This window comes from Erpetoichthys calabaricus, chromosome 12, assembly GCF_900747795.2.
Source record: "Erpetoichthys calabaricus chromosome 12, fErpCal1.3, whole genome shotgun sequence".
Taxonomy (NCBI): domain Eukaryota; kingdom Metazoa; phylum Chordata; class Cladistia; order Polypteriformes; family Polypteridae; genus Erpetoichthys; species Erpetoichthys calabaricus.
This window is the reverse complement of record NC_041405.2, coordinates 85051633-85067539: the sequence shown is the minus strand read 5'-3', so window position 1 is coordinate 85067539 and position 15907 is coordinate 85051633. Positions and strand designations below refer to the sequence as shown.

The 15907-nt window shown below is 42.1% G+C and overlaps 1 protein-coding gene and 1 long non-coding RNA gene across 2 annotated transcripts in view; both read right to left on the bottom strand.

The window, feature by feature from the left end:
• LOC127529914 (adhesion G-protein coupled receptor G2-like) overlaps positions 1 to 8453 on the bottom strand; it is a 65500-nt gene extending 57047 nt beyond the window's left edge. The window contains exon 1 of the mRNA XM_051935179.1: positions 8326 to 8453. The gene's annotated coding sequence lies outside the window, so the exon portion shown is untranslated. The remainder of the gene's footprint in view (positions 1 to 8325) is intronic.
• A 2229-nt stretch (positions 8454 to 10682) lies between these two features.
• LOC127529916 (uncharacterized) lies at positions 10683 to 14016 on the bottom strand. The gene is made up of 3 exons (XR_007936522.1): positions 13973 to 14016; positions 13380 to 13411; positions 10683 to 10825 (listed from the first exon to the last, which is right to left on the bottom strand). It is a non-coding gene; the product is annotated as an uncharacterized LOC127529916 (long non-coding RNA).
• Positions 14017 to 15907: the final 1891 nt, after the last annotated feature.

Genomic DNA, 15907 nt, shown 5'->3' with positions numbered 1-15907 from the left:
CTGCGAAGCGCGGGTATTTTGATATATATCAAAATATATCGTGTCATCACGCCTCCCACGTAAGCACGTGAACTGACCCGCTGCCATTTGCAATGCCATATTCGCGAGATACAAGTTTAATGAGAAGACACGAGGTATAAACGACAGTTTGGATCACTTTGTAACAGAGTTAAAATTGCTGTAGCGAGAAACTTTTAACTGCTGGGTCTTAGCTAACATTAAATAAACCCGTGGACATCGCAACATCACACAAGAGAGCGACTCACGTGAAGTGACTGAACGCAGCAGGAGTGATCACTTCGATGAATCAAACCTGTTCAAAAAACACATTACACAATTGATAAGGTACGAAAACAATATGAAACCGATTGTGGATTTGCGTACAGCCACTGAAACTTTGTGACGACACGAGACTTCAGGTCAAGTGTCTGCAAAAGAACCTCATTGAGGCAACTATTTTACTGGCGGTGGCTCAGGGGAGAGAGTTTTTATTCCTGGCATCCCCGTTATACCCTCTGATCTCCCATTTCAATTCAAACGCCTCCAATTTCCACTAAGGCTCTGCTTCGCAATGACAATTAATAAGTCTCAGGGACAGACCCTACAAAAGGTTGGCATTGATTTGAGGCAGGACTGCTTTTCACATGGCCAACTGTATGTTGCATGCTCAACAGTAAGCTCAGCACACAGTTTGGTCATATTACAACCGGAGGGGCGAACTGACAACGTGGTATACAAAGAGATCCTTAACAAATAATTATTGATTCATTTTCCCTCAGTTTAAAAAGGTTTACTTTTCTTCTTAATAAAAATTTTAAAGCAGTGCTTCGCCGCTGCGTAGCACGGGTATTTTGATATATATATATACTAGGGGGCTCTGCCCCCTGCTCGCTTCGCTCGCCAACCCCTGGCGTTGGGACATGAGAAAGAGTCAAATGTATGAATTAGATATAGAATAGTGTGCAGCTTTGGATGATGCCCATAGAAATAACAAATAGAGTGTTTGTCATATATTAATGTTTTATTGGAATATTTCTTTGTATACAACATTAGCAGTAAAGATGGTGTCTTGTCCTTGAATGAGTCTTCCTTGGCATGGATTATTTATAATTTTAACTTTAACGTCAGATGAACGGCGAACACGTGAGAAGGCAACATAAAGTTGTCCATGTCCAAAAACGGGTTCAGAGAGGTAGATGCCAACCTTGTCCATGGTTTGTCCTTGTGATTTGTTGATGGTCATGGCAAATGCAGGTTTAATGGGGAACTGTCGGCGTTTCAATGTAAAAGGTAATTCTAGCTCAGAACTTGTAAGGTCAATTCTAGGAATGAGAACAGTATTGTTAGCATGTGATCCTGTAAGAACTGTCGCTTGAATAACATTGCGTGTCATGGTGTTGACGACTAACCATGTGCCATTGCATAAACCCTGTTTTGTGTTAAGGTTTCTTAATAGCATGATTATTGTTCCGTTTTTAAGGGCAAGGTCGTGTTGTGGTAATCCGGCAGGGTTAATAGTGTTCAAATATTCTAAGGGGAAATTTATATGTTCATTGTCGTCATCAGAGTCAACTTTGTCTGAGCTTAGAAAGATCTGTGTCTCTCCAGGAAGTAATGAAATGACTTGGTTATTAATGTGATTAACATTAATATTTTTTGGACATAATATAGTGTGTTGTGTTAACAGGGGTATTTGGTCTAATGTGATTGCTGTTCCAAATATCTCTTTTACTAAGTCGTCTGAGATAAAGGATTGTGGAATGGAAATAATATCTGGGTGAAGTCCATCTGTATTTGTGAGTGTACCATTTCCCAGTTGTATTAGCCAACTGTTATATTCTGGATCTGGACATCGCATGTTTTGTACCAACTGTATTGTTTGAAAGCAATGCCAATTGTCTGCGTATTTTAAGGTGGACTGAACAATAGCTGAGCGCATGGCATGTGGAACAATAGCTAAGCATTGTCTAAAATCTCCTCCTAATAAAAGAACTTTTCCTCCAAAGGGAATATTATTATTCATCAACGTTTGTAGAAGTTTATCAATGGTGTTGAGTAAGTGACTGGATGCCATTGTACATTCATCAATAATTATCAGTTTTGCAAGACGGATGTCTCAGGCATTGCTACTGTGAATGTTCATAGTGGATACTGATGTCTCTGTGATTGGGACCGGTATTTTGAATATTGAGTGACATGTACGACCATTTATTAACAGATTTGCTGCCACTCCGGAGGATCGCAGTCACTGTTAATATGTTTCCTTTTCTGCAGTTGAACGGTTAATAGTGCTTTATTGTAAGGAGATCCACCTATGCTGACACCTATGCTGTCTAGTGTGAAGGTGTTGACGTTCACTTTAGAATATGTGGCTTTGGGTGTCACTTCTTATGGATGTGTGTGTGTGTGTGGGGGGGGGGGGGGGTGGTGAGGATTGTTGTTGCGCGAGCGTCTTCTTTCTTTTTGTGTTCCTGTGTCTTGTTTGAATCCCCCTCTTTGTGTGTGTCCCGTCCGTTGCTTGTAGGGTCTGTGGGGTGGGCTTCGCTCGCCAACCCCTGTTGTTGGGAATGACAAAGAGCGTGATGTATGAATGAGATATAGAATAGTGTGACGGTGTAGATGATGCAAATAGAAATCAAACAATAAAGTGTGTGGCACAGTGTAAAGGTTTATTTGAAAATTTCTTTGTACACGCCGTTTAAGTGTAAAAGGTAATTCCAGCTCAGAACTTGTAAGGTCATTTAAGATGGTTATTGTTGTGATCAGAGTCAAGTTTGTCAGAGCTTAGAAAGAGTTGTGTCTCTCCAGGAAGTAATGGAATGACTTGGGTATTTATGTTTTCCACATTAATATTTTTTGGACATAATATAGTGCGTTGTGTTAAAAGGGGCATTTGGTCTAATGAGATTGCTGTTCCAAATGTCTCTGTAACTAAGTCGTCGCAGATAAAGGCTTGAGGAATTGTAATAATATGTGGCTGAAGTCCATCTGTATTGGTGAGTGTACCATCTCTCAGTTGTAATAAGCAATTGTTATGATCTGGTTCTGGACATCGTATCTTTTTTTACTAACTGTATCTTTTGAAAGCAATGCCAATTGTCTGCGTATTTTAAGGTGCACTGAACAATAGCTGAGTGCATGGCATCTGGAAGAATAGCTAATCACTGTCTAAAATCTCCTCCTCATAAAAGTACCTTTCCTCCAAATCGAATATTATTATTCATAAACGTTTGTAGAAGTTTATGAATGGTGTTGAGTAAGTGACTTCATGCCATTGAACATTCATCAATAAACAACATTTTTTCAAGACGGATGTCACGTGCAGTGCCACCGTTATTGTTCATAGTGGATACCGATTTGTAGGATCTAATGCAGTTGATAAAGATTTAACTTTCAGGTACATCGTCAGTTATAAGCTTCTGTAGATATTCAGTATATGAATGTAAAGAAGGCAGTCTAATTTGACCCTTTTGACAACAACGTGTAAATGTATAACTTGTATTGCCAGTTGTTTCTTCAGGGAAGTGAACTGAATGACAATGATTGCAAATGACATTCATTAATCCGAATGAATTTTCCTGGTGTATGTTTTGCTTGTGCCGTTTGAGAGGCGCGTTGTTGCATGTGTAGTATTTGGTACGTGTTGTTTTGGAGCTGTAATCGATTTGCCTGTGCTGTGTGAGAAGCCCGTTGTAGCCTTCGCTGCCATTAACGTATGTCTGAGACGGGAGGTGTTTCGTTTTGAATCCGTGCCTGTTGCGATGCAACACTTTGATTGATAGATTGCGTCATGTGGATCTAGGATGTAGATTTGTGCATATTTGCGTTGTTGATTTGTTTCAGGGTGCACTGTTCCAATGCGATGCAGTATTTGTGCACATATGCGAAAGTAGTATGGGCCATTGCCTTTTGGTGGCCTGATATTTACTCTGGTATATGCAAAAGCAAATGAACCATTGTAGGATCTAATGCAGTTCATGAAGTTTTTACTTTTAGGTACATCGTTAGTTAGAAGCTTTAGTTGAGCTTTGCGTTTTTGGAGTCGAGACATTTTTTCTTATGGATGTGTGGGGGGGATCGTTGTTGCGCGAGCGTTTTGTTTCTTTTTGTGTTCCTGTGTCTTGTTTGAATCCCCCTCTTTGTGTGTGTCCCGTCCCTTGCTTGTAGGGTCTGTGGGGTGGTTTTGTGTTCTTTTTTTGGTCTTCCATGGGCTTGTTGAATCCCCCTCTTGGTGTGTGTCCCATCCCGTCCCGTGCCTGTAGGGTGGGGTGGGGGGGGGGGGATGGTCGTGCCTTGCTATTGTGCGCTCGTCTGTTCTTTTTTTTTTTGGTGTGTTTAGTTTCGTGTGCAATGTGTTTCGTGCTTTCCCCTCGTTTGAGTACTCTGTAATGTTTTTTTTCCTTATTTTGGTGCTTGTTGAGCCTCATTTTTGTGACTCCTTTCTGTATGTGCTCACTCCTGTTTTCTGTGCTCTTGTCGGACTCTTTTTGCGCCTGCGTCTCTCGCGGACCCTCATCCGCCTCTCTCGCCCTCTTTTGTCCGCCTTTCTCGGGTCCTCAGCCGACTCTCGCGGACTGTTTGTTGCGCCGGCGCAGTACGTCTTTTTGCAGCTACGGCCCATGGCCGGATGTGCCTGCGTCCATCATCCGGTTTAGCATTCTCGGTTAGTAATATGGATATGTAGATATATATATATATATATATGTAGATATGTATATATATATGTGTGTCAATGTATGTATGTATGTATGTCTAGATATATATATATATATATATATATATGTAGATATGTATATATATGTGTATATATATGTACATGTGTATATATATGTAGATATGTGTATATATGTAAATATATATGTATATATATGTGTCTGTGTGTGTATATATATATATATATATATATATATATATATATATATATATATATATATATATATATATATATATATATATATATGTGTATGTATGTATGTGTATATGTATATATGTATATATGTGTGTGTGTATATATATATATGTATATATATGTGGATGTGTATATGTATATGTGTATATGTAGGTATGTGTATATGTATATATCCATCCATCCATCCATTGTCTCCCGCTTATCCGAGGTCGGGTCGCGGGAGCAGCAGCTTGAGCAGAGATGCCCAGACTTCCCTCTCCCCAGCCACTTCTTCTAGCTCTTCCGGGAGAATCCCAAGGCGTTCCCAGGCCAGTCGAGAGACATAGTCTCTCCAGCGTGTCCTGGGTCTTCCTCGGGGCCTCCTCCCGGTTAGACGTGCCCGGAACACCTCACCAGGGAGGCGTCCAGGAGGCATCCTGATCAGATGCCCGAGCCACCTCATCTGACTCCTCTCGATGCGGAGGAGCAGCGGCTCTACTCTGAGCCCCTCCCGGATGACTGAGATTCTCACCCTATCTTTAAGGGAAAGCCCAGACACCCTGCGGAGGAAACTCATTTCAGCCGCTTGTATTCGCGATCTCGTTCTTTCGGTCACTACCCATAGCTCATGACCATAGGTGAGGGTAGGAACATAGATCGACTGGTAAATTGAGAGCTTCGCCTTGCGGCTCAGCTCCTTTTTCACCACGACAGACCGATGCAGCGCCCGCATTACTGCGGATGCCGCACCGATCCGCCTGTCGATCTCACGCTCCATTCTTCCCTCACTCATGAACAAGACCCAGAGATACTTGAACTCCTCCACTTGGGGCAGGATCTCGCTACCAACCCTGAGAGGGCACTCCACCCTTTTCCGGCTGAGGACCATGATCTCGGATTTGGAGGTGCTGATTCTCATCCCAGCCGCTTCACACTCGGCTGCGAACCGATCCAGAGAGAGCTGAAGATCATGGCCTGATGAAGCAAACAGGACAACATCATCTGCAAAAAGCAGTGACTCAATCCTGAGCCCACCAAACCGGACCCCCTCAACGCCCTGGCTGCGCCTAGAAATTCTGTCCATAAAAGTTATGAACAGAATCGGTGACAAAGGGCAGCCCTGGCGGAGTCCAACTCTCACTGGAAACGGGTTCGACTTACTGCCGGCAATGCGGACCAAGCTCTGGCACCAATCGTACAGGGACTGAACAGCCCTTATCAGGGGGGCCGGTACCCCATACTCTTGGAGTACCCCCCACAGGATTCCCCAAGGGACACGGTCGAATGCCTTTTCCAAGTCCACAAAACACATGTAGACTGGTTGGGCAAACTCCCATGCACCCTCCAGGACCCTGCTAAGGGTATAGAGCTGGTCCACTGTTCCGCGACCAGGACGAAAACCACACTGTTCCTCCTGGATCCGAGGCTCAACTATCCGATGGACCCTCCTCTCCAGGACCCCTGAATAGACTTTTCCAGGGAGGCTGAGGAGTGTGATCCCTCTGTAGTTGGAACACACCCTCCGATCCCCCTTCTTAAAGAGGGGGACCACCACCCCGGTCTGCCAATCCAGAGGCACTGTCCCTGATGTCCATGCGATGTTGCAGAGGCGTGTCAGCCAAGACAGTCCTACAACATCCAGAGCCTTGAGGAACTCCGGGCGTATCTCATCCACCCCCGGGGCCCTGCCACCAAGGAGTTTTTTGACCACCTCGGTGACCTCAGTCCCAGAGATGGGGCAGCCCACCTCTGAGTCCCCAGGCTCTGCTTCCTCATTGGAAGGCATGTTAATGGGATTGAGGAGGTCTTCGAAGTACTCCCCCCACCGACCCACAACGTCCCGAGTCGAGGTCAGCAGCGCACCATCCCCACCATATACAGTGTTGACACTGCACTGCTTCCCCTTCCTGAGACGCCGGATGGTGGACCAGAATCTCCTCGAAGCCGTCCGAAAGTCGTTCTCCATGGCCTCCCCAAACTCCTCCCATGCCCGAGTTTTTGCCTCAGCAACCACCAAAGCCGCATTCCGCTTGGCCTGCCGGTACCTATCAGCTGCCTCCAGAGTCCCACAGGACAAAAGGGTCCTGTAGGACTCCTTCTTCAGCTTGACGGCATCCCTCACCGCCGGTGTCCACCAACGGGTTCGGGGATTGCCGCCACGACAGGCACCGACCACCTTAAAGCCACAGCTCCGGTCAGCTGCCTCAACAATAGAGGCACGGAACATGGCCCATTCGGACTCAATGTCCCCCACCTCCCTTGGGATGTGGTCGAAGTTCTGCCGGAGGTGGGAGTTGAAGCTACTTCTGACAGGGGGCTCTGCCAGACGTTCCCAGCAGACCCTGTATATATATGTTTATGTGTGTGTGTGTGTGTATATTATATATATAAAAGACAGCAACACTCATAACAATGACAACACAATTACATTGACAATCATGTTACGTTATTTTTAAAATTTCCTTTTCTTTTTCTTTAACATGAGCTATGGGTAGTGACCGAGAGAACGAGATCGCGAATACAAGCGGCTGAAATGAGTTTCCTCCGCAGGGTGTCTGGGCTTTCCCTTAAAGATAGGGTGAGAAGCTCAGTCATCCGGGAGGGGCTCAGAGTAGAGCCGCTGCTCCTCCGCATCGAGAGGAGTCAGATGAGGTGGCTCGGGCATCTGATCAGGATGCCTCCTGGACGCCTCCCTGGTGAGGTGTTCCGGGCACGTCCAACCGGGAGGAGGCCCCGGGGAAGACCCAGGACACGCTGGAGGGACTATGTCTCTCGACTGGCCTGGGAACGCCTTGGGATTCTCCCGGAAGAGCTAGAAGAAGTGGCCGGGGAGAGGGAAGTCTGGGCATCTCTGCTCAAGCTGCTGCCCCCGCGACCCGACCTCGGATAAGCGGGAGACAATGGATGGATGGATGGACACTACTTCTCCGCTGCGAAGCGCGGGTATTTTGCTAGTAGTTTTATAAGACTGATGAAGTTCAGAAATTTGAAAAAGACAGAAAGAGAATGAAAGATTAACAGAAAAGCAAGAGAACAACTACACAAATGGAGAAGGGTGTGTCATTGGGGCCTTCACTCAGAAGGTGATACAAACTGAAAGCCTTCTCAGACAGATTGGTATAGATAGAATACAGAGAATCCAACAATGATTATGTCATATTTGTTCTTGGACACAATCCCATAAATTTCATAGGGCTATGCAGCTAAGGATTGCCATAAAATATAATCAATAGAAATGAGCGATCACATCACTTTCATTCTGCTTCTCTAGCACCCAGGGTGCCATAACATAGACTGTAAATTACTCAGTCACTTTGAAGATCAATCAGTTTTGTGTAGTGATCCTTCTGTCACTATCAGCATTGATTTTACTTGAATACAAAATGAATTCTCTCTCACTTCTTAATGATTATAAATAACATGCCAATTAAACTTACCAATGTCGGAAGGCATTCGCAGTTGTGTTTTTAGCACAGCTTTGGGTGGCTGTAGATTCTGCTTGTGTTGCAGGCCAGATATAGCTCCCCCAGTAGATAGAGTTTGTCACATCATACAGACAGTTTCCTGGTACAGAAATGGAGCAAAAGATATATTGAAATATCTAGAATTTAATTTCCCCACTGGAAAAGCACAAGCTGAAATCAAAGAATTAGTGAGTTTCAATTTGGTTAAAATTATATCAACGCACACAGTCATTCAGGAGACGCTGAAGATGGAATTTACAAAAAATTAAGTAGCTGCAGGTGGTGCTTTAGAAAATGCCCCTTTGCCACAAGCATAAGGTTCAACATTTGATCAAAATGATGCATTTGAAGAAAGTGTACTGTGCAATGCCTTCATTATATGATCAGAGATTGGATTACCAGCAGCCTCAATGATCATACCAGTAATGTTGCAAAAAACACTATGTTTAGTAATAAAATGCCACTTTCATCCCATAATACTATACATTTGTTCAAAATAGTACTTGCGATTGAGTGCCTCCCAGAGGGACTATTTAAGGAATGTAATTTTAATAGTGTGATAAGTGCTTTACTGTCAATTGTATCATAATATTCATATTCAGAACCAGTACAAACAAAAAATTAGTGAGGGAAGCAAAAATTGTATTAGACTGACCAAAACAAAGTACGATTTCCAATGAACATACTTTACAAAGACCCACATCTCAGCTCTTTGAGCTTTGCTTTGACAACTCAGATTTTCATGCATTACCCTCTAAACTAGTCTAGTCTTGGCTAATCTATTTGTAGCCTTGGCCAGCAGAAGAGTCATCAGGTGGTACCCTACTTTCATCAAGTGTTTTGACCCCAACCACAACACTTCAGTTTGTGGGTCGGCATTGGTGGCCAGCTTACTGCCCCTCTCCTCGTGGCTTCCAGCTCCTCTCCTCCCTCTTGTGCCAGAGCCAACAGGAGTCTCCCTCTGCTGACTCTCCCATCCTTCAGACTGCTGTTGATCTGTATTAGCCCCTTACATCCCTCCTGGTCATCAGACTCATCATCCGATTATGTGGGAAAACCCTGACATGCTTACCTCCACTTCCTAAATTTGCCATCCCCTACCCTTAAAAGTCATTTACCAGCTGTTGACATTTGTTCATTTCCTAATCTTCCTACTTATTGTCTTCTTCCCATGGTACGGTCAGCTGTACTGTAATGATTTTTTTCCCTTCTGTTGACCAGCTATCCATATTTGGTTTCAGTATGTAGTGAACAGTATGACCTCAGGGAACAGGAGCTTCTTTCCCAGGTCAACTCTCAACTCCCATTCATCAACCGACTGAAGTAGGGCGGGTTTGGCTGAGCTTCAGGCCATAGATTTTCCTCCTTCCTTCACAATGTTGATGTAGCTGAATTCATTTGCTTTGGATTGGTGTTTCCTTCCACTTTCCTGTTATAAAATATCTTGTCAGTGTCATCTGTACATGCCTTAGATCAGAATTGTCATACAGCCCAACAATGGCTCCTCTCCTGCCACACAGCTTGCACAGTGAGTCATCCCTCATCCCCCACCTGTGCAAGTTCAATTAATTTTAATTTTAGGCAGTCAAAGAGAACCTCTGCCATTCTTCAAACAGCATCAAATTATTTTGCGTTTGCTCTTTTCCATATCACTTCCTATACTCAATAAAAATAACGCAAACTTTAGTTGAAGCAGATAGAAGTGCAGTATGTTGCTCCATTACGGCTGAGGTCATGGAGGACTTGCAGAAGACATGCACCATTTCTTTAGGCCACTATGTGACAGAACCCTGTCAATGATGTAGACAAGTAAGATCACAGTATTGTTTTAAAGAAAGTAGGCTTCATGAGTAATGACATATAAACCTGGCCCTTTGAGAGTTCAGGGGTTCAACAACATCAGAGGATGCTATAGGGTTTTCCTGGCTGCTGGTTCTGAAGCAATAGTCACCTTAGGATAAGCTATACAGAACACCACTGGCCACAGTGACAGAGACTGAAGTTAGAAGAATTGATGGGAGAAAGGGTCAACTGATGGAAAACTAGAAGCAAGTGGGAGATTAAGGTTTGTGATCAAGTCCATAGGGGAGCTAAGTTTTTATTTGTGTTTATGTTGATACCCCGAGTCCTTCATTTTACACCATACCTGTGCATGCTTTATTTGTGTTTCTTTCTACTATTGTATGTGTGGACCGAGACCAGGTGATGATCCTCTGACACAGTTATAATAATATGTCCTGGTAAAATAAGCAGCACATTTTCTCCACAATGCTTAAAATGACCATTAATCTCAATAAATAAAAGTAACATAGCAGATATCTTACCTACAATCGTGATCTGTATGCTGGTAATGCTCACATCACTGTGGTTATTATTACTTGCATTTTGCAAAAGTTCTTTAATTTGCAGCTTTGTTGTCTCTTCACTAACTGTTGTTTTCACTTGTAAGAGAACCACACAGGAATAATTTCCTCTGGAAAATATAAATCAGACAAATTTATGTTGAATCCATCTGTGAACAGTGAGAGATGAGATACAGTAAACGCTGAAGTACAAGGAATGAAGTAGGCAGAGGTGGCCAGCCTGATTAAGATTAGAATCCTCTTTCCAGATTGAAAGGTAACATAGTGATAATGAGTACCATGCGGCAAAAGGTTAAACTTTATTGTAAAATCATTTTAAATAGTACACAAAAATATAAATGTATTGCATAAAAATTGCATTGTTAATAGGGCTTAGTGGAATTTCCTACAGAGATATTTTTTGGCAAGTTAATTGATGTGAATAAGAAACTGCACCCTGTGATAGACTGGTGTTCTTTTTTGGGTTGGTTTTGACCTTGCATCTGAGGTTGCCAGCAATGGCCACCCTGAAATGGATTAAGTGGGTGGGATACATACAGAAATGCATTTTATAATTCACTTATCCCATTCAGAATCAAGTGAAAAATGGAAGAGTTAATGCTATAAAAACAAATGGTGTTAATGCCACAAAAAAGAGCCAACAAGGAACTTAACTGCATCATGTTTAAAAACTGTTACCCAGGTACAGTGCATCCGGAAAGTATTCACAGCGCATCACTTTTTCCACATTTTGTTATGCCTTATTCCAAAATGGATTGAATTCATTTTTTCCTCAGAATTCTACACACAACACCCCATAATGACAACATGAAAAAAGTTTACTTGAAGTTTTTGCAAATTTATTAAAAATAAAAAAATTGAGAAAGCACATGTACGTAAGTATTCACAGCCTTTGCTGTGAAGCTCGAAATTGAGCTCAGGTGCATCCTGTTTCCCCTGATCATCCTTGAGATGTTTCTGCAGCTTAATTGGAGTCCACCTGTGGTAAATTCAGTTGATTGGACATGATTTGGAAAGGCACACATCTGTCTATAGAAGGTCCCAAAGTTGACAGTTCATGTCAGAGCACAAACCAAGCATGAAGTCAAAGGAATTGTCTGTAGACCTCCAAGACAGGATTGTCTCGAGGCACATATCTGGGGAAGGTTACAGAAAACTTTCTGCTGCTTTGAAGGTCCCAATGAGCAGTGGCATCCATCATCCGTAAGTGGAAGAAGTTCGAAACCACCAGGACTCTTCCTAGAGCTGGCCGGCCATCTAAACTGAACGATCGGGGGAGAAGGGCCTTAGTCAGGGAGGTGACCAAGAACCCGATGGTCACTCTGTCAGAGCTCCAGAGGCCCTCTGTGGAGAGAGGAGAACCTTCCAGAAGGACAACCATCTCTGCAGCAATCCACCAATCAGGCCTGTATGGTAGAGTGGCCAGACGGAAGCCACTCCTTAGTAAAAGGCACATGGCAGCCTGCCTGGAGTTTGCCAAAAGGCACCTGAAGGACTCTCAGACCTTGAGAAAGAAAATTCTCTGGTCTGATGAGACAAAGATTGAACTCTTTGGTGTGAATGCCAGGCGTCACGTTTGGAGGAAACCTGGCACCATCCCTACAGTTAAGCATGGTGGTGGCAGCATCATGCTGTGGGGATGTTTTTCAGTGGCAGGAACTGGGAGACTAGTCAGGATAAAGGGAAAGATGACTGCAGCAATGTACAGAGACATCCTGGATGAAAACCTGCTCCAGAGTGCTCTTGACCTCAGACTGGGGCGACGGTTCATCTTTCAGCAGGACAACAACCCTAAGCACACAGCCAAGATATCAAAGAAGTGGCTTCAGGACAACTCTGTGAATGTCCTTGAGTGGCCCAGCCAGAGCCCAGACTTGAATCCGATTGAACATCTCTGGAGAGATCTTAAAATGGCTGTGCACCGACACTTCCCATCCAACCTGATGGAGCTTGAGAGGTGCTGCAAAGAGGAATGGGCGAAACTGGCCAAGGATAGGTGTGCCAAGCTTGTGGCATCATATTCAACAAGACTTGAGGCTGTAATTGCTGCCAAAGGTGCATCGACAAAGTATTGAGCAAAGGCTGTGAATACTTATGTACATGTGATTTCTCAGTTTTTTTATTTTTAATAAATTTGCAAAAACCTCAAGTAAACTTTTTTCACGTTGTCATTATGGGGTGTTGTGTGCAGAATTCTGAGGAAAAAAAATGAACTTAATCAATTTTGGAATAAGGCTGTAACATAACAAAAGGTGGAAAAAGTGATGCGCTGTGAAAACTTTCTGGATGCACTGTATTTGTGTATAACACAAAATAATGAGAAATATGGCTGAGTAGCTAAGGTTTTGAGCTGCTTTATGCTTCTGTCACTGGCTCAGATGTGCTTCAGTTGTAAAATGCATGTTAGCCTCAGTACATAAAACAACTGGGACTGATATGTATGACAGAAAAGCATTATGTGAAATTAAGTTTGCATGTTTTAATAGTATAAAGTCTAATATTACACAGGTGCCCTACAACAATTATAAATTGTTCACATCTGAACATTTAACCTGTCATCATTAAATACTACAATCTACCATTTGATTTTGTTCTTTTCAGTATCTTTCTGAAGTACTCTAATATGCCCACCAATTAAGGCACACGTTAAAGGTCTGTTCCTACCTTATTAGATCCTCTTTGGATTTTGAACGCCTCTGGGTCAAAACAAGAAAAGAACAAGAAAAGTCAATCAGCTACACAAATCTGTTATTCTAAATCTCAGTGTCCAATTCTAGATTGCAAAGTCCCGAGACATGCTGTTTGGCTAAAGCAGAATGAGCGAATGTGTGTGTGTGTGTGAGAGTGTGTGTGTGTGTGTGTGTGTGTGTGTGTGCATGTGTGTGTGCAGGTGTGTGTGTGTGTGTGTGTGTGTGTGTGGCTGTAGGCCTTGCAACTGTTTGGCGTATTGACCATGTAGATTCCTGCATTGTATCCCGCTATTAAAGGTTCCCTTCATCCCTGCAATGGAAAAGTGGGTTAATAAAAGGGAAGAATAGAAGAAAACAGCAAACATAGAATGGGTGTAAAAAACATAATTAACCTTAACTGTGACATCATCAAATTTTTGTTACTTTACTTTTGCTATTTTGCATATCTTTTACTTTGTGCCCACCAAAGTATTACATTTCACTAGCAAAATGAACAAGTGCCCCCTGGCTATCCTAAATTATCATCTGCACCATTATTTCAGCACCACGGCACAATATGTTACTCACTTTTTCCAGCATTCGTGTCTCTCTTTCCCAGATTCTATGATAACTGCAATAAAAAAATGCATGTTCTCAATAAATAAACTGGGATTAAGACTGGGGAAAATGGAAGCACCTTCTCACATATCATACCTTATATTGGTAGTAGTGGTGATGTTGAGAATCAAAAATATGATTTTGTCCTTTAAAACTGGTTCAAGCTGTTATCAAACAATGGAAAAATAACCTGTAACATTTTTGCATAAAACAAAATTGGGTACAAACACTTTTACTCTCATTGTTTATCTTTTTTACCCATGATTGAATGCACTCTGAAGGTGAAGTCATATTTTCCTGCACGTGTCTTATTTCAACAACCATTCTGAGCTCATAGTAAGAAGCTGCAATGAAAAAGCAAGTAATGGAAATATCATGAAAATGTGAAGGACAATAATGGTGAAATGATCAACAGAATGGAAATAAAACATTTATTAATATAAAGTAATGCTATGCTTGACGCACTCCACTATTTCACTATTTTCATTCCAGCCAGGCACTTAACACCTAAACAACACTTCATTTAAACTGGCAGCTGCTTGTGATTATTTCTTCCATTTTCATTTTAGTGCAGTGGTTAGCACTGCTGCTTCACATCTCTAGTGTACTGAGTTTGAATCGCAGCCCTGATTGTTGTCTGTGCAGAGTTTGCATCATCTTCTTATGTCCATGTGAGTTTTCTATATAGAGTTCTCTGTTTTTTCCACTAATTTCTGAAACATATGATATATAGTTAACTCAGAGCTTTCCAAACAAGGTGTCGTAACACATTAGAGTGTCACAATACTGTTTGATGGGGTCTCAAGAAGAATATGTTCTAATTTGTTTTAAATTTTCAATTCCAGTTTTTGACTTTGGATATAAAACAAACAAATCTGCATTATGAGATTAAATAAGACAAAAATGAAGATCAAAACACTCATATTAAATAAAGTTATATAATGAATATAACCTAAAGGTGCTATATACCTGTATGTGTTGTACATGTTTTTTTATATTTCTTCTTATTAAAGTTTTTATTTTTGTGCTTGTTGTGTGCCTGCAAAGCAAGACATGCTTATGTCTTCAAATAAATGTTTAATTTGAAATGGCTTCCTCTGTTTGCACAAAGCGATGTTATTAAAGAGAATAGGAAAAGGGCAGCCAGTGGACAACAGATTAGGTGTGCAGGACCCAACCTAACTTGATACTGATGGTCAATGAATAACACACAGAACTAAACTTAGTTTATCTTTTTTCTGCTTTACAATTACAGCACAGGTGATCTTTATATTTATTTTCCCTTCTGCCTTTGTTTTCGGCATTCTATGTCAATGAAGTAGCCACCTTACATGTAGACTCAGTATCATCAGGGAGGCATTCTCCAACAGGACAATGAATCTAAAGACAGAGTCAAGGTCATAAAGAACTACATTCAGCAAGAAGAATAACAAGAACGTCTGCAAAAGAAGGTATGGTCTCCACAGAGCCTTGATCTCAGCATCATTAAGGCTTTTTGGGATTACCTGAAGAGATAAAAGCTAGAGGGACAGATAAAGTCATTAGAACAACTGGGGAAAGTGTTCTCTAGGAAGCTTAGAACAAACAACCATGTAAAGACCTTCAGAAGATACATACAAGAGGACCTAAGGGAATTGCTGCTGTTTTAAAGGCAAAGGGCAGTCTCATCAAGTATTAACTTGGATATATTTTTCTGCTGTTTAGTGATATATAGTGTTTTGATGTTTAGAAACTTTTCATTGCATATTTCTGAAAGTGCATGTGCCTAATTCTTTTACACAGTACTATAGCTTCCCCTCACCAATCAGTATCAGCCTATACACATCTCACGGTGATAGTTCAATTAATATGTCAAACCCTTTAATGATGTTCAGGCTCAATAATTATTTATGAGGCAATTACAAT